The following is a 20245-nucleotide window of genomic DNA, read 5'->3' on the forward strand; positions in this document are numbered from 1 at the left end:
GAACCATATGGACCTAGACGACATGTGGTTCCAACAGGACGGCGCTACGTGCCACACAGCAAACGCCATTTTATTCCATTTCAACATCTACCCGCCCTTATTGAAAACCCCTATATACGCTCCACTTTGTGACTTGCGTCTGGTTAACGATTCACTTTATGTAGTTTAGAAAATACTTTAATTTAGAATTTCGTTTTCTTTTTCGACCACGTGGGTAGCACAGTGGGCTACTATTTCCAAAATTCGACCTGCATAATAACTACAACTAAAGAGTATACTTTACTATGGCGTGATAAATCAAATTTTCAAGGCTAAAAGGATATGAAAATTTTTTTGCATGTATCCTTGAAAACTGTTACCTAAACTATTTCTATTACAATAACCAATATTACTGTAGTTTAAAGTACTTTATTTACCCAACTAGTTATTGGCATTTTGTTTTGAAGTTGTTGAAATTTTTTTAATTCATTTTTTTCCTGCTCATATTGATTAATTGCAGTAAGAAATGTATTCGACAGGACACGAAAACTCAACACCGCGTCAATACTTTCGCTGCATTGCATGCAACAACGCGCCAACTACTTACTTATAACAAAGCAATTTCCTTGCAACAACCCACAGACGCTCCACAAAATACGTCTCTAGGTATATGGGAGTGTGTACGTATGTATGTATGGCAATTCTACTGCGCTTGGCTATCGGATTTGTGCTGCTGCTGCTGCTACTCGTATTTACAAGGCACTTAATAACTAACTTTAGTACTTCTTCCACCCGACATCATAAATCATTTAGCTCAACTTGAAGTCGTATGTAGAAGGATTTACCAACATACATACTTACATTCATATCAATGAATGTAGTTGACTATATGGATTGTGCCACATATGAAATCGAAAATCCTTTCCACATATGTTTTAGCATGCACCACATTCCACGCGAACTCAAGAAGAAAAAAACGAGAATAGAGCTATTTACGGGAATGAAAAAAAATACTGAAAATAAAAAGTGATTTAATATAAAAAAAGAAAAAATCGGGAAAAATGCTTCGAATGCAGACTACATTGACGGAGTTTAAAACTGTCTACTCAGTGCAGGATATATCTACTTATAGTTATTCGCCAATATGCTCACTTAAACACGCACATATACCACAATCGTATATTCAAATACATATATAAAAATACGAAGTAAATATCGGGTGCTTATGGGGACAGACACCTGTAAAATTTCGAAAAATTTTTTTTTTTTTTTTTTCATAAAATGTTAATATAATCTTTTAAAAATATGTCAAAAAAATTTTAGAACATAAATTTAAGTATTTCTTATAATATAAATTGTCAACCGTGACGACTCTATTATTTGCGTTCGAGCGCTGGGAGAGGTATAGTTACGTATTCAAACTTTAGACGCGTTTTTCTCAAAACTATAGTTTGCGAATTGGCGTAAACGATAACTCGAAAAGTTATTGGCCTATCTCTCTGAAATTTTGCACACTTCTTTTTTATGATATTAATTTCTATGTGAATTTACAATTCTAAAATTTTTCGAAAAAATAATTTTTTCGAAGCAAAAATAGTAGGAAAATTCGCCCCAAAGTTCATTTTTTTTGTGAAGCATTTTATTCCGCGAAGTTTTTTTTCCATTTGTTTTTAATTCATATAGAAATTATGACATTACTAAACAAAAAAAAGTTTGGTTTTTTGCATTCAGGTCACTGACGCCGATGCTACAATGTCCGTCGATTGAGAAGTCTTGCTGCGACCTTCCTGGAAGAATTGAGTGTACATCCGCCATTTTAAATGATTAAAATAAAAAACAACTTGTATATTATTTTAATGTACAAATAAACTGTATGCCAATTTTGAAAAAAATATATTGTCTTCTTCATTTTAAATAATTTTATGGAAATCAGAAAAAATATGGCCGTTTACATGATCTGTCCCCTTATGTAGCTGCATGAGAACTATCGATATCGATAACTATGGTTTGATAGCTGATAATGGCAAACTGTGTTGACATATCTGTTCAGTAAGGTTGGGCAAGTCATCATGTACCGTTTAACGTGAAAATAAGAAATTTATTTTAAAAAAATAAATCTGTTCGCGAGGTTTATAGAGCGAAAGTGTTGAAGAAGTTCCAGAACTGCTTTGTTGCTGCGCCAGGTGTCCCCCAAGGAAACATCTTACGGCCACTTCTTTTTCTCATTTTCATCAATGACATAAGCAAATGTGTTACCTTTTCGAATTTCTTGTTTTTCGTGGATGATTTAAAAATTGTCTCCTCTGTTGAGGACCCAATGAATGCTCAGAAGCTTCAACTCGACTTACAAAATCTTCAGCGTTGGAGCATTAGGTGACGTCTGTCTTCGACTACTAAATAATGTTTACATTTACCATTTTTGAGATGTCAGTACATTTTTCAACACATCCAACACAATTTCTAACATTACACTACAAAGTGAAACAGATTCATGGGACCAAATCTTATTATTGCAAAATTTTACTCGGTTCTAGGCTTCATTCATCGCAATACATCCGAATTTTCAAAACCATGCACCTATATATAAACGGCTGTTTACGGCTCTTGTTAGTTCTCACTTAGAGTGCGCTTTTATCATTTGGAGTCCTAACGACCAACTTTCGATTAATAGAATAGAGCGCGTTGAAAAAATATTTCTTAAGCAGACATTACGTTCCCTACGATTTGAGTCCATTGATCCATTCTATATTTCTCGCTTATTAATTTAGAGTCTCTAGAAAAGAGAAGGACAGTCTTTCACTTTTGTTTATTTTCAGTTTTGTTAATGGCATAGTCGGCTGACCAGATCTACTTGAGCGGATAAGCTTTGATGCTCCACAAAGAAGTCTTCACAATTTTCACACTTTTTATGGGGATAACTTTTAAGCTTAATTTCGAAACTATAATTCTTTATTCAATTTCAGCCTTAATCTCGCTTTATCTAGAACTAATTTCATAAAAAATTGTAAATGTTTATATCGACTGTTAATATTTTAGCTATCAAAATTGGCTTGTTTTCATTTATTGTACATTTTTGTGTAGTCTGTAAGGTAAGTTTTACTGTAGATATTTATTATAAAATACGTAAATAAATAAAAGTCAAATTATTGGACTTCGAGTAATATAAGTGAAAAAATTTATTTAAGGATGTAGGCTTACGTGCTTATAAAACACAGCTCTTAGAAGCATTGAAACCAAATGACTATCGCTTACGTCACATTTTTGCTGATTATGTTCATTTAGATTTATTATTCAGATTTAGTGGAAAAAATAGTAAAAAAATTTACTGATCGAGTGGACTATGCAACTTGTAGCTTTGGCGAACATATGCTGGATAACATGTCCAAAAAATAAATGCCATGAAATTATCTTCTTCTTCTTCTAAGCATCACAGTCCTTGGTGAACCATTGCTTCATTCACAACCTTTCGCCACTCGTCTCTATCTAAGGCTACTTCCTTCCACCGCCGCACGTTCAGCTTTGCAAGGTCATCTTCAACGTTTTCGAGCGATGGCTTTCTGGGGCGTCCTCCTTTTCGACCTCCAACAGGGCACAATTTAACTGCCTTTCGAGTTGTTCTCTCTTTGGGCATTCTGAACGCGTGTCCAAGCCATCTCATCCTCTGAGATTTTATAATTCTTATCACAGGTTCGTTTTTTGCTGAAAGTTTCAACTCATGATTATATTTTATTCGATAAGCACCGTCCTGCATTCTTATTGGTTCATAAATTTTTCGTAAAATTTTCATTTCAAAGACCATTACCTAATAAATGCCAGTAGTTTTTAGTGTACATAGTTCGCAACCATAGGTAAGCACAGAACGGATTAAGGTGTTGTTCTTTGCTTTTTGAAGCACCTATTTTTTTGATGGTAACACAAATGACATGTCAAATGTGTTCATAATTTACTTAAAGGTTTGACATTTACGAAATGGGACGCTATACGCTTGAACAAAATTGGAAAATATGGAAAACCTATTTCCAAAGTGATGAGTCTTCTTCCGCGGTTATAGTAAATGGCGAGCGTTACCGTGACATGCTCAACGAGTTTTTGTTTCCAAAAATTGAAGAGGATGACACGGACGACATTTGGTTTCAACAGGACGGTGCAACTGGTCACACTGCCAAAGTTACACTCGAACTTTTGGCTACCGTTTTTGAATTCCGATATCAACGGCCGCCTCGGAGCTGTGATTTAAGCCCGTTGAACTATTTCTTGTGGGGAGCCGTTAAGGACAAATGCAATACGAACCATCCAGAGACGATTGATGCTTTAAAACACGAAATCGAAGTTGGCATTCATGAAATTAGAGCCCAAACAATCGAGAATGTGCTTAAAAATTGGGTTGATCGAATGGCCTACTGTAAAGCAAGTCGTGGCAGTCATTTGAACGATATTATTTTTCATTCATAAATGACAATGCTCAATCTTCAAAATAAAAAAAAAAAAGTTTGAAAAAATATTAATTAGTTTTTTTTTATAGCCGATTCAAAAAGCAAATTTTGCATGGCCCACCCTATATATCTTTAACTTTTGGTCAGGAGATAATAATTTTGACTTAAGCAGTTTCAAATTAGAGTAATAAGACTTATTTACTGCTAAAACTCTGCCACTAAACTTTATTGACTGATATTTTGATACCTAAATAAGAAAATTCTTTAATGCATACTCTCCGATCTGCAGGTCATCATGTCTTAAACCAGAGCTGGACCAAACCATAAACCTCGTTTTTTCTGTATTAATTCTTAGCCCAATAGTTCGTACTATTTTTTCTCATTTATTACACGCACTCTGTAACTCACTTCTGCTTTTCGTCATGATAAGTATATCACCTGCATATGCACAAAGCGGGAACGGCTTGTTGTATATAGTCCCATTTGGATGTAGTTTGGTAATTGCTGCGTGCAGGCCAAGGTTGAATATCAATGTTAAGAAAACGTCTCTCTGTTTAACTCCCGATATAATGGGAAATGATTCAGAACTCTCTCCTTGCAATTTTGAAATTATCTACCAGATTATAATACGAATAAAATTCTTTCAAATAATATTTTTGTTTTGTATTATCACTTTAAGTTCTCTATTAGAAAACACCCTATACAATACCCATTTACTCTTACGATATTCCATATTCTATATGTATGTGGGTACTTAGTTCTCTTATGAATTTAGCGCGCAATCAAAAGGCGAAATCAATGAGCATTGGAAAGTTACTTGAGTGTTTCACTCACAAACTTATATATGTGTGTAAATATGCACATACATTTAAGGAATCACCTTTTCATAATCTCCTACAAATATCTACTAAGGATGTAAATTATTTCGATTTTTGGGAAACCCGGATGTTGCTATTAAAATGCGGGATTAGTATCAGGACTTACTTAAGTATTTTGTTGTAGCAACTTAACTCGAGCAAATTTCATCAAAATCTCTCTACCATATAATAATTTATTATTATTATTATGAGTTGCTATCGCGCCGTCTTTGGACGCATAGTGCTGAAACAAATGCTTTCCAATATTGTCTACATCTCGCTTTCATCTTAATTTGGGTCCTTGAGAGAGATCCGTCAATTTCTAAAAATTCTTCATTTAAGCTACGTCGCCAAGATCCTTTAAGGTGTCTCTGGCAGCGCGATCCTTGTGGGTTCCAGTCCAGTGTCATTTTACTTTATGTCGGTCGCTGGTTTGTGCAACGCATGGCCCATCCAATTCCATTTGCTCTCTTCTATTTCAATGTAAATTAGTTTTTGTCTGCTTCGATTCCTTCCTTTGAAATCCAATTGTCGGGCCACCAGTTACGGAGAATTGTTCTTTGACATCGGTTCACAAATGTCTGCAGACTCCACGTTGCAGATACAGACACCAACCACGTTTCACAGCCTTATGATAGGACGGATTTAACATTCCAATTGAAAATTCGTAGTTTGGTATGCGTTGTCAGCTGTTTGGAAAACCAGGTCTTTTTGAGGCTTTCAAAAGATGCTTTGGCTTTTTTGATTCTTGATATAAAATTTTGATCCACCGTTCAGGGTAATTTGGCTACCTAAAAGTATATAGGTGAAGCTGTTTACATTATCAATGGGTTACCCACAAATTGGGAACCTGTTTTGTTCCAAGGTGTTGAATTCCAAGCACTTAGTTTTCCAAACAGTGATTCGCAGTCCAACGTTTTGGGTCATTAAATTTGCTCCGCATGTGCTCGCCATTCCGTGATAAGAGTGCGATGTCGTACTTCATACTGATAGGATTAAAGAGAATTCTCCTGCTTGAGCTGGTATCGAGAGCGCTTTTTTGAACGTCGTTAATGACTATTAAAAATTCATAGAAGAGGGGATAGTATACACCCTTGTTTGATACCTGCCACAGGTTCAATGGGCTCGGAGAAGGCTCCGTCGTGCAACACTCGGCATTTGAATTTCACGTATTGTGCTTGAATAATACTAGAGATTTTATCTGGGACTCCCCGTTGCTTAAGGGCGTCCCAGATACTTTGTTGAAAATTGAAAATCATTTCATAGTCCACAAATACCATGTAAAGGGGCTCTTGCAATTCATTTACTTGCTCTGAAATGATTCGGAGAACCGCTATTTGATCTCTATATGATTTCCCTGGCCTAAAGCAAGTCTGCTGCGTACGAATTTTGCGGTCGATCTTATCGCCTATACGATTTAGAATGACTTTGCATAGGACTTTAAGGGCTAGACAGAACAGCGTGACACCTCTCCAATTGCCACACGCGGTTGGTGGTTGGCATCGTTTCATATAATAAATAATAAATAAATATGTCTGGAATTTCCTTGTTTATTTCAAGTGAAAATTATTTCAATAAAGAAAAAACAAAATACAATAGGAAAATTAATACTTAATTAATAACGCCTGGGCGTGTTCCACCATCTAATAAAGTAACTTAAGGTACGTTGAAAATAGCTCGATGCAAAAACAAAACTTAAAAACAGAGTTACAAACCTGTGTAATATGGGATTATTGAGCTTGATGGCTAATATCGAGGTTGAAGTAAAAAGTAAGAACTTAAATTTATTATTTATATAAATACCTGTAATGGACCTATATTATTTTAGTATTATTTGATACAACACGAATCTCAATATTCCAGTAATTTGAAGAGTTGAGCACAGGAAAACGACTGATTTCAACCACAAAAGTATTGTAAGCGCCAAGGGTATTTCAAGTTTGCTTTCTTGCTATACAAATTTTGTCCACATTTCGTATGCTTTATGAAAAATTACTGGCATTATTACAAATAATTTCGAGATTTTTGGGACTTCCTTGTTTTTGTTTTTTTTTTTGAGACTTCGGGATCCCGGAACTGATAACCCTAATATCTATATACTCGTGCATATAAACACATCTTTATGTTTAAAATGAATAGGGCGTTCTTTTAAGAGCTTGAGAACTTAAAATGATAATTCAATTCATAATTCAATATTGGAATATTTTTTTTTATTACAATTTGGTAGTTAATTTCTTGACATACATTTTCTCAATATAATATCCGGCATATGTACGTCGCGGCTACCATTACTGCATCTTTTGGATCCAATTTGTGACTATTTTTTCCAATAAATCCGAATAAGCTCAATCAACAAAAATGCGACGCAAACGATGGTCATTTGGTTTCACTTCTTGCACGAGCTGTATTTATAGGCATGTAAGCCAAGATCCTTATGTAAAATTTTCCACGTAGTCGAAGGTCAAAGGCCAATAAGTTGAAAACGATGTCAAATTGCGAACAGATTTTTTTCCCCCAAAGTAAATTTCCACAATTTTGAAGCGTTTTTCTGGCATCAAATCATGACTAGTCCAAACTTACTCAGACAAAATGTCAATACTGTTTGCTATTCTTAGTTATCAAACTATAGTTATCAATATCGGCAGTTCTCGTGCAGCTAAATAAGCACCCGCTATTTATATGTGTATACGAATCGGGTACTTAGCCAAAGCCATGTTCATAAATACCACAGCCGCTATGAATTTTTGCGATTATTGGCAAGAAGTTGAGCCAAATTGTAGAACATATGTATATGTGTACATAGGTATTCCCTTTAGTACTGTAGTATAGGGAACCCTGCAGGAAAATCAGCCAATTTCTAAATAGTGAGCCAGATAACTTAAATTATATTTTGCGCAAGTTAATTGAGGCATAATTGAGGCCGCAGTCAATCTTCCCAAGGTTTTTTTTTTATTTTCAAAGTGTTTTTTAATATAGGCCAAGATAATTTCCAAAACCAGTGTAATTAAAAGAAAAAAAAAACAAAAAAGGAAAAAAGGATAAATTCTCTCCGGATTGAACTTTATACGTCTGCGCACATACATATATACAAAAATTTAATTAATTTATTAATTTTTGGAATCAAACAAACTCATCATCATCACTCGCCCAATAATTAAAAAACAGAAAAATAATAATCAAAATGGCTTAATTGTTTTCTAATTCTTCTGTTTGAAAGTCAAAACGCTTCTGCATTCGCTTGAACCAATTTTCCAAGCTCTTTTGCCACTCCGAAGTGGATACCTCCAAAACGATACCTCCTCCTGTCTAAAGCCTTCAACAGCTTCTTCAGACGGTTAAAAACGCTGACCTCGCATTTTATTTTTAATGTTTGGGTTAAAAAACAAATCATTAGGTGCTTAATCAAGGCTGTAAGGCGAATAACCCATTAATTCGATCGTTTGAGTGCTCAAAACTCTCTTATGTGAGCCGACACATGAGAGCTCGCATTATCTTATTGAAGTATGATTCGTCGTCGATGGTTTGTTCTTAATTCTCCAAAATTTTCTGGCAAAAAAATGGTTGTATGCCACCTACAATTGAATGTTTTAAGTTTCTCTAGTGGTACAGTTGCAACATAGCCAGATTTTCCCAAAAAAAACATGCAACCATTCACTTTGAGGGTCTTCTTCTGCGAACAACTTTTGTCGGATTAAGCTCATTTAGGAAAACGCATACGGACGATTTCTGTTTTATTTCCCGCTAATATGCACAGATCCAAAGTTATTCGTCTATTACGATGTCCCAGACGTGCGTTGAACCACCGCGACTGTACTTCTGCAACATTTCTTTAAACCAATCGACACAAAGGGAAGTGGCAAATTATGCAGTATACAACGAGAATAAACTTTCACGATCAAATGTTTCTGCAATATGGAACGCATGCCGGTTTCACTAATGCTCAGGGATGCCTCTATCTTGCGATATGCCACTTCGATTATCTTGCGGTATCAATTGACGCACAGCATCAATTGTTTCTGGCACAGCAGCCGTTTTTGGATAGCTTCCATGAAATCCTAATATGGTCGATGCCGACGTTGGAACTGATTGTACTAGCATTTCACAGTGGCTAAGTGCGGTACTCCAATACCTGGCTCGATAAGCTACGTCGAAAAGCGTAATAAAATATCAAACAGCTCTGCGATTCGGATTAAATTTCCTCCTTTTCATAAATATTTTCTTTGCCTTCCATAGAATTAAATGGTATATTTTTGGCACTTTCTTCCAAAATGGGGGTTTTCTACTTTGCTTGATACCCAATTTTTTGGCAAACATAGATTTACAAGACTTGACTTTCGACGAGAGCTTAAGAAACTGGTTGTTTAATTTAGGAAGTCTAAAAGGTGGAAGTTAGTATTTTCTGGTGAATAACATCAACTCCGTTTTGTCAGAGTTGGCTCTGAGACTGCAACTGGCAACCCATCGACTGAGTATAGGCAATGCCCCTTCTAAAATGCCAGCTGTCCCTGAGGGGCACCTTTAGTTCACTCCCGTTTAAACGAGTTAGAATTTCCTAGTAACTAAAAATTTAATATCTCTACAATGCAACTCTCTACCGGGTATGTGCCTAAATGATTTCATACGTATTTTTAGCAGTTGGATATAATCTTTAGTAGGATGGTTCATATACCTATACCACTTATGTTTGTATGTATGTATATTTCATAGTTTATGATATGTTATTGAAAAGTGCGCGTGTATTTCGTTTGAATTATGAATGATGTCTGATTGGATTTCAATTGTGTAAAACTTTAAGTCGATCATCTTATGAACTTGCACGCATACAATCAGACAAATACACCTCCTTACACTCATTCAATTCATTTGTTTTCATTCATTTTAGAAATGTTGGAATGAGTCGAAAAGGAAAGAAAGTCAATGAAGACATTCGGTAGACAAAGTGGATTTTCTATAATTTTTTGAGTGGATTTGACTTTTCTAGCGATATTTAGACGTTTATATATTTTGATAGATTTTTTCGTTGATAAGAGAGAATAAAATACACAAATATAATATAAATATATAAGTTATTTAATTTTTTTTATATATTGGGTTGGGGAATAAATTCATAGCGTTGTTATATTTTCTTTTACTTTACAGCGATTTGTTTGCTATTTGGCAAATGGTAAGTATTCATTTGCTAGAACTCTTCCTGCTCTCCAAAACTACGTTAATTGTACTTTTGATTCCTTTAATTTATTAGTTTTGAGGATCACAAATGGAATACCCAGGAGCCCAAAAACAAATTTCGAGGTAAAAAAGCTGCCGAAGCACCTCGGGTCCTTTGCGCAGGGTATGGAGAAGATGTGATAGACGAGTCTACAGCACAGAAATGTTTGCAAAGTTTAAAAATGGCGACTTTGACGTCGATGACATGTCCCGCAGTGGAAGGCCTTCTGAATCCTATGAAGAGCATCTCAAGTCACTTTAGAAAGAGAGCGGTATCCAAACCAGTAATGAGCTGGCGGAAAAAATGAGCTGCAATCATAAAACTATTTTGAATTACCTTTATTCCAAGTTGGGAGCCCGGGTGCGTGACGAGTTTAATGAAACAAAGAACGTCGCCTTCAAATTGCTTCTTAGCATCTCGCCCGAAATCGGGCAACACTCGGTCATAAACAGCGCTTTTTGTACCGAACCGTCATGGAAGATGAGAAATGGTGCCTAAACATCAATATTAAGCAAAAAATGGGTGGCTCCAGCAGATACGCCAAAGGCGATAGTCAAGCCGGATCTTCATCCAAAGAAAATCATCATGTGAGTTGTGTGGGACTGGGAGGACATGATGCACTGGGAAATGATCCAAAAGAATGCCACGGTCAACAAGTAGCTTTACATTGCCCGGTTACATGGTGTGAATGAAGCAATTCGACTGAAGAGACCTGATTGACATGGTCAAACCAAACTCCTTCACGACAACGCCAAGCCCCATCTTGTACAAGTTGTCAAATTCGCACCAAGAGCGCGAGTAGGAGGTCCTTCAGCATCCGCCATATTCTCCGGACCTTGCACCGACCGATTATCATCTTTTTTGCTCCCTATCAAACCATATAAAGGGCGTTACTTTCGATGACAAAGTCCTTAAAAACTGGCTCAACAACTTCTTTGACACCACATCAGGCGTGTTTAAAAAAAGTTTTCGGTAAAACGCAACGAACTTATTCCTCTCCATAACTCCATACTTAGTATGAAACCGGCCATTAATGAATAAATTAATAAATGAAGTAGTGGCGATATTCTATACAAACACTCTCTCAGCCCAGATGCGAACAAAGTGATGCGGCCCCTGCTAGTGTTGATTTATATATAACTAAATTTATATTCAAAATAGTCATAATATTGGAAAGCTCCAATAAACCATCATTTCGAAAATTAATTTTTAACTATTGAGCCCCAAGTGACCGCAACTAAAGGGAGCTTGGAGTAGCCAGTACCTTCCAGCTCACTCACACATAACCACAAACCAAAGAGTTTCACAGCAGCACGAGTGTGTAAATCGTAATAAAGCAATAAAATTGACTAGGCAAATTAGATTTGGGTATGTTGATTGAATTAACAAATGCATAAATACTATGCGCACAGCAAATTTGTCATTCATTCACACTATGCGATGAAAAATGCCGACAAATTTCATTCTAAATACGAGTATGTACGAGTGCTCCTGCATAAAGCCACAACAAAAACATGAGAATGCAATTTATGAGCAACACAATAACTAACAATTTGGCATGCAGAAGCCTTTCAGTGGCATAAACGGGCGAACAGATGGACACTCAGGCAGACAGATGAACGAGACTACTGCTGAACGCAATAATATAGCAATAAAGCGGCACTGCCGTTCGCTAGTGGAGGAAAAAGAGCCGAAAAGCAAAAATTAAACTGAATAAAAAACTACCAATTTACTGTGTAGTTGTTCATAGTGGAAAAATTGCATTGGTGCTCTTGCTATTTGCCCCCAAAGGAGAGGCAATGGCGCACAATTATTGATGAGTGTGGGCTATATTAATGAAATTAAGTGTTTAGCAGCGTGTAAACAGGTACATATTGATATATGTGACAATATGCTGTTAATATGTCATAAGAGGCACGCCGTTATGGTGGCAGTAAAACAAATGTGGCAAGTTATTACATACATAATTTTTAATCAATCAAACGCAGATACATTAGACTATCAACACATTTGGGAAATAGTGGATTTTCATGGTTCCTTTACTTACATATAAAGTACAGACATATGCACCCTGTGATCAAAAAGTACCGGGCTGACAGGGAAGACTGTTTTCTTCGATTCCCAAGGCATAGTGCACCATGAGTACCTTACATCGGGCCAGACAGTCAATAAAGAATATTATTTAACCGTTTTGAAGCGTTTGAGAGATGCTGTACGTCGCAAACGGTCGGATATGCGGGTAAAAAATTCTTGGATTTTGCATGTTGATAACGCGCCATCGCACCAAGCCCAAATTGTGCTGGATTATTTGGCCAAACACCAAGTACATACCATCGTGCAAGCACCGTATTCACCTGATATGGCCCAACTTCTTTTAGTTTCCCCAAGTTGAAGTTACCACTTCGAGGAAGGAGATCAAAGAGAATACATCCCTTCGTCGGTCTACCAGGGGTGCATGGAGGACTGGGTTAAACGTTGGCACATATGTGAAAGAGATTAAATAAATTTGCCTGAAATTTAACTCTGTTTTGTTTTATTTAAACATTCCCGATACTTTCTGAGCATAGGTTCTAAGGGGATATATGTATATATTTACATATATTTGGTGAAGTAAAAAATTCTTAATGATTCCCTTCAGATGTCTTTAGTCAGCCATACCCCACGATGCGTACTTTGTTTTGCTTCAAAAAAGAGTTCTGTGGACGTTTTACGTTGGGTGAAGGCAGTCGTGTGTTACGGCCTGGAGACAAAGGGAAAATTCATTATATCCTCCAGCACCATCACGATCAAGTTGAAATGTGGAACAGGCGGCGAACAAATTCTAGCTTTTTCTGGACCCGATAGAGTATCGGGTGATTCCAACCATTCCATTCTAGCAATGGTAGTAGTCGACTCGGAAGAACATTCGGGCATTTATTCCGCTGACCAGGAATTGAAGATTAGCAAACTGTTGGGAATCATTTGTGTGGGGATTATTTGCCCATATGTGAATTTAGTCGTCCAAGGATAGTGATCTGAGAATTTTTTACTTCACTATTATATGGAACCATTTGTGGAGCAACATCAAGACGTACACCACAATTAGGAGGAGGAGCTCGACCAAACACCTAAAGAGGGTGTAAGCACTAATTAAGTGTCGATTTAAAAATCGCTCATTGCTCTATGAAAATCGTATTCTAGGGATCAAAATAAGAAACTTTGCCGAAGGAACCATACCTCTAAAATGAATTCTGATGTCCCCCAATTTCAAAATATCACCATTTTTGGCCTTTACATGAAAAAATCAGCTAAATGGCTATGTTTTTTCTTTATTTTTATTTATTTATAATAATATTTATTATTTATTTATAATAATATCTATTTTTTCTCTTAAGAAATTTATTTAGTCAGAACATATGTAAATGAAAAAATTAATTTAAGTGAGTTATAGAAAAAAAACTAAAAAGTTCGACCCAAATTGGGGGACATCAGAATTCGTTTTAGAGGTATGGTTCCTTCGGCAAAGTTTCTTATTTTGATCCCTAGAATATGATTGTCACAAAGCAATGGGCGATTTTTTTGCCTCCCCACAAATCGACCCGGCCTAATATATATATATAAGTTTTTTTCCTTGTTCACTTCTCTTGGGAGCATAGGGCCGCGACAAGATTCTGCCATCGTACACGGTTCTGTGCTGTTGTTTTTGCACCGTCCCATGAGATGTCGGCATCTGTTAGTTCGCGCAGTATTGACCTTCTCCGAGTGTTTTTTGGTCGACCGCGACCTCTGCTCCCTTGGGGGTTCCAGTCCAGTGCCATCCTCGTGATGCTATCTGGTGGTTTTCTGAATGTGTGACATATGCATCGCCACTTTCTGCGTTTGATTAGCCTAAGGATGGGATTTTCTTAGATATGGAGCATTCCTTTAAAAACCAGATAGATTTGCGCAAATGTTGACCGCCACACTTCAGCTGACAAGACAAAAAATGAAACCAGTACTTATAACGAGTAGGAAAGAGCTAGAAATGACCACGTTCAACTTCAATAGATACAACGTTACAACGCAAACTGAGTAAAAATATTTGGGCATTATGATCGATGCGAGACTAAAGTTCAAGGCGCATATTGAAAAAGCAAGTGACTAGACGGCCATGGTGATTGCAGCGTTCGCAAATATTATGTTCAACATCAGTGATCCCAGCCAGAGCAGGAGAGCGCCGGTCCTCACATATGTATAAATAAAAAAAATATGTATCTATCTTATTTTTCTGCCCGAGATATGTATCCGAAAAGGTGACTATAGAGACGCCACTTAAAGAAAGAGTTACGCCAGGCAATACAGTAAAGCACATGTTGCAATCGAAGTTGGTGTGGGCCAAAATGAAAGACTCGCTAGCGAATGTGCTACAAGAGCTGCGGAAGAAAGAAAGGTAGCGCAGCACAGAAAAGAGACAAGCGTATGATGGAGAGTAGGCCAATGGGTATATGAAGAGACTATTTTCAAAGCTCTTTTGCTACTCCGAAGTGATTACCTCCAAAACGAGCTGTTTAAAAACTTCAACTTCACTTCGTTCAAAAACATTGACCCTACATTTTATTTTTGATGTTTGGGAAATCATTAGATGCCAAATCAGGCGAGTAACTCATTCATTCGATCTTTTGAGTGCCCAGAAACTCTCTTGTGTGATGTGACAGCTCGCATTGTCTTGATAAAGGATCGTCTTGGTTCGTTTTCGGCTCATGGTTTTCTTCAACTTTTTGGCAAAGAAAGGTTGTGTGCCACTGAGCATAGACTGTTTTAAGTTCCTCAAGTCGTACAGTTGAGATATGGCCATATTTTCAGAAAAAACTGGTGAGGCTTTGATTTGAGACCCTTTTTTCGTGAATGATTAGAATATCATGAAATTTTAACAGCTTTAAGGCGAGTACTAGCTGAAAAAGAAGTGAATGCAATAAAAGTAGTACTATCTATATATTGTTTGAGGTTAGGGACATTTCAGCCCATATGTTAATTGCTATACCGCATTCTAGTCTTTTTTTTGATGCTGCTTCCAGTTAAGCTTGGCATCCAGGACAATTCCAAGATACTTAAGTTCGCTAAGGAAAAAAAAACATAGAAGTGGTAAGGCTGCAGCTCCCGCTTACCCAGCTACCCAGAGATGATATCAGTAAGGTGATCAAATTCGAAAAGAAGTTTGTTTGTTAAACTGGAGTAGATCTGCATTTGAAAAGAAACTCCAGGAGTTACCCTGCAAAGATACACAGATGGTTCGAAGGCCCCCGCTGCCGACGGGCAGTTTTCCAAGTATCTCCCAGGCGAAGATGTATGCCATATGTCTATGTGCAGAGATACTTAGACAGACTACCGTCTGGTGAGATCAAATCCTCACTGGTACTTGAGTGTATCGAGAAACCTAATCTGCTAGAAATGTACAATTGCATCCCAGGTATAACTGGCGATGAAGTAGCAGATGCATTGACGAGAGAGGCTGCGCCTCGCCTTTAATAGGACCCCAGCCATTCCTTGCTATGGGACAACACACCATCATAGAGAATCGCAGGGGTGAAGAAATAGGCCTAAGGAGGTTTGCTGGCACCAAACATGATCGGGATTTGGTCTACGGACTCTTTTCGTTTCTTCAACCGTTTTCAGGAGACTCCTTCTCTTGGCCATTTGCAGCCAGAGTAAGGGTACATACGCTCAATCCAACCCAGCTCTATTCTGATTTTAATAAGGGAACTTGGTCCGGATGAGGTACTGTAATAAGTAGAGAGCACAAAAGGCCATGAGGTCGAAGTTACATAGTGTAAGTGTAATGAAAATGTATACTATTTCTAAAGTATACGAGTATTGTTTTAGCTGTAAATCAAAGTTCTAACCAGAATTCTAACTCTGATATAATCAGAGCTATATTCGCATTTTTTGAAAATACCTCTACAAACCAATACTCATAAAAATAGGTAAAATCTTCTCTACTTTCCAAGATATACAAAAATTCTCTCTGTTGCAAACAATCAAAAACGGGGCGGCATATTTTTGTCCCAATCTATGTGGTATGTACGAGAATGCCTCGTAGATGAATGCCTCATGTGCGCGTGTCCATATGTTTGCACATTGTAATATTTCCCCAAGAACTTACATAAAATATCATACGGCTTATAATTCGTTTTGTCAATTATTTCGTTAACTTCTGGGAAGGAGTAACTTCACAGTTTAGTTAACTACTACTTTCCGTAAACTTGACGAACATGCAACGGAAACCGTTAACAACTGATACTCGTATACTGATAACATCAAAACAAAGCGAATTGTTGGTTTTGCAAATCAAAATTGTTCATAAACATGAAAACGACCACACACATATACACACACATCTATACGAAGGATACTTGTGGGAATATTAATTTGGTAGGCGTTGTTGCATTAATTTGAAAGAAATGTGTGTGTGTGAAATTATAATATTGTAAATACTTACATTAGGGCGGATACATTTTTTTTTTTACTTCGTTCCTAGCATTTCGATTCTTCTAAGAAAAAATGCTATTGGAGAATAACTCTAAAATAAAATTGAAATTTGAAAAAAAGAAAGAAGAGTTTGAGCGAGATCTGTCAATTAGCTTGCTTTTGGCATTTAATTATATCAGTCAGCCGCAGGTGTGCTCTGCAATTTTCTCTATGGATAAAAATATCGAACAAAGAATTTGTTTTAAATTTTGTGTTTTGAACAGGATTTCGTGTGACGAATCGTTGAAAATGTTGCAGAAAGTCTATGGCGAGTGTGCTTTATCAAAAACTCGGGTCTACGATGGTATAAAGATTTTGCAGAGGGCCGAGAAGCCGTTTCAACGTATGAAAACGTGAACGAAGTCAAGGAAATGGTGCTGGAAGACCATCACTTAAGTTTGAGGGAAGTAGCTAATGATCTTAGAATGTCTCACGAATCAACTCGCAACATTTTACACCATCAATTGGGCTCGTGGCTGCTCGACTCATTCCAAGAGAGTTGAATTTCTTTGAAAAATTTCAATGGAAAAATGTCGCTGAAGACATGCTTGAGCAAGTGAATTTGGAGCAACGTTTATTCAGCGCATCATATGAGTTTGACATGCAAGCCAGTCAGGCGGCTGAATGTTATCCACTTGGAATTCGTTCCAAATGGTTCTACGATAAATAAAAATATTATTTGGAAGTGGTGCGACATTTTGGGAGCGACGTAGGAAATGGCCCAACTTTTGGAAAGAAATCTCATGAATCTGGCACCATGATAACGCACCACCTCACAAGGCTCATATTGTGAGCACTTTTTTGACTAAAAACTCGACAAATATCAGAACAACCAGCGAATTCACCGGATTTAGCCAACTGTAACCTTTTCCTTTTCCCGAAATGTAAATCACCACTCCGCGGACGCTGCTTTGAGTCGATAGGGAGTGCATTAAGGAGAATTCACTGAAGGATCTTCTTCAGATCCCTTCAAACGCGTTTTAAAGTTGCTTTGATGATTGGACTAATCGTTGACATGCTATGTGTATTACTTCGAATGGACCCTATTTTGAAGGAGACAAAAACAATCATTAAACAATTTTTTTGCGTTTTACTGAACAATTTCTGATACTTTTTTGACAGACTGAGTGAAACCCCCAAAAACAATTAAGTTTTATTGTACAATATTTGAAAAACTTATTTTTAACACATTTTTTCTAATTATAATTTTTTTCTTTATAATTAACAACATATTTAAAATAATTTTGGTTTATAGCTCTTTTTCACTTTCAGCAAGAAGTTTATTTTTTCTACTTTCTACCTTCATTGCCACAGGTTGGGTTAGGTAGTGCTGGCTGATCTGTAAAAATATCTCACTTAGACCTCTAGGGCCCATTGTGTTTGCCAATGCCGTGTATCTGGAGTCGAAGATATTAGTTTATGTACTTCTTAATGCACGTCTTCGCGAGTTCTAAGAAGCCGTTCAGCTGTTTGTCAGCAATATTCTTCAAGGATGAAAAATATGTTTGTCGAGTCCTATAGAGAGCAGCGCAGTAGAATAGTAGATGTTACAAAGTACCCCCAGCATTCGCTTAATTGCATGTAGCCAAAATGGGATTAGATCAGAGCGATGCGTGTAGCTCTGATCTAATCCCATTTTGCCTGCGCGATGCGGAGTGAGACAGTGGGCCGTCAGTACTCCAACCAGTGCAGTATTTCCTAGAGAGTGATAAAATAAAGTTTGTAGTCTTCGTATTCCAAATTCTTAGCTTAATTTTCATAGTTTCGTACGAGGTTGAGTGTTCATATATCGATTGCGTATCCAGAACTAGTTCCTCATCTAGTTCCGTTTTAAAGAAGGAGAGTGATGGGTATATTTCTGACGTGCTTGATCTCGGCAAGAGGTTACCTGCCTAAGCGGGCTCATCTACTCTCTCATTTACTTCCATTCCTTTGTGCCCTGATATCCAGTAAATGGGGACCTATGTATTTCCGCAGAGTTCATCCATTTTGGATCGCATTGTTGAACATATTCTGAGTTAGTGCCTTAATAGCCGCTTCGCTTTCAATGAAAATGTTTGTGCGAGTATTAAGAGGCGCCGATGCCAGAGCTATTAAGCTGCTTTTGTTGCCGCATAGATTTCAGCTTGAAATATACTGGAGATCAAATAACGGACCGCGCGTACTCCTTCCGCCATTTTGGACCCATTTCTAAAGAAATTGTATGAATGGTATGTGGATTCTAGACCTTTTCGGCATCCATTTTGCTATGTAATGACGCTAGGATTTTAGCCAAATTTAACTCGTGAAATTACGTAGTCTGACCTTCCTCTTGTATCCAGAATGTGGCTGTGACTAGAAAGCCTCTGTGAGAATTGTCCTGACATCTTCCGTCTTAGAGCATATGTTTTGGCTGAGTTTCTTATTTCTAGTTTGATTAGATGCTAGTCCATTGCCACAACTCCCTTTCAATTTTCGTACTAATTGAAGACAGTTTATTTTAAAATAAAGACACTCGAATTTGGAACTATGCTTGGGATTTCAAGTAGAATCCGAATCTAAGAGCGATGTCAAGAGAAATTGTTCCATTCAGTTAGACCCGCTTTAATATATAAATTCATACATATGGACATACATACAAGTAGATATACCTAAAATTTTGAAAATAAATTAAAGAGAAAATTTAGTAAAACTTATTTTATATTTTTCCAAAGTTCAGCCAAATTTTTTCGTATTTTAATAACTAATGGAAAATTTTGTTTGATTCAACGTCAGACCGCAGATTGAAAAAGATACCATCAAAGTTAGTTCCTCCTTCAGTATGAAAAAACCTTAACTTATTTTTTTGGCTATTAATTTTCCATTTGTGTTTGAAGGGAAATACTTCGGTATGTATTTACTACATAGTAAACACACCAGGCATTCCTAGCTACGATTGACATGACCGCTTTAATAAAAATGAAAATAATACCGATCTTCTCAAGCAGGAGTGTTTAAATTATGCCTTTTGAAAGCAGTGCAAATAAAAAAATGTCCACCTTAATTAGGAATTGAGTTTGAGTTTTAGTGATAAATGCGCTCATTTCATGTAACTTTGAACTTTAAATTTGCCACCAGTTGGATGCCAATTTGCCAACCAATTTTGTGCGTTTGAATACCAGGTAGGCTAAAAGTGTTTCAAACCTCGACTTATTCGTAGTATCATCAGCATATATATGTATGTATGTACTCTACATTTCCTTTCTCGAAAAATCGCTATACCAAAAATTTTCATAATTTGCTGTTTGTGTTTGATTACTATAGGC

The sequence above is a fragment of the Anastrepha obliqua genome, chromosome 3 (genome assembly GCF_027943255.1).
Source record: "Anastrepha obliqua isolate idAnaObli1 chromosome 3, idAnaObli1_1.0, whole genome shotgun sequence".
NCBI classification, from domain to species: domain Eukaryota; kingdom Metazoa; phylum Arthropoda; class Insecta; order Diptera; family Tephritidae; genus Anastrepha; species Anastrepha obliqua.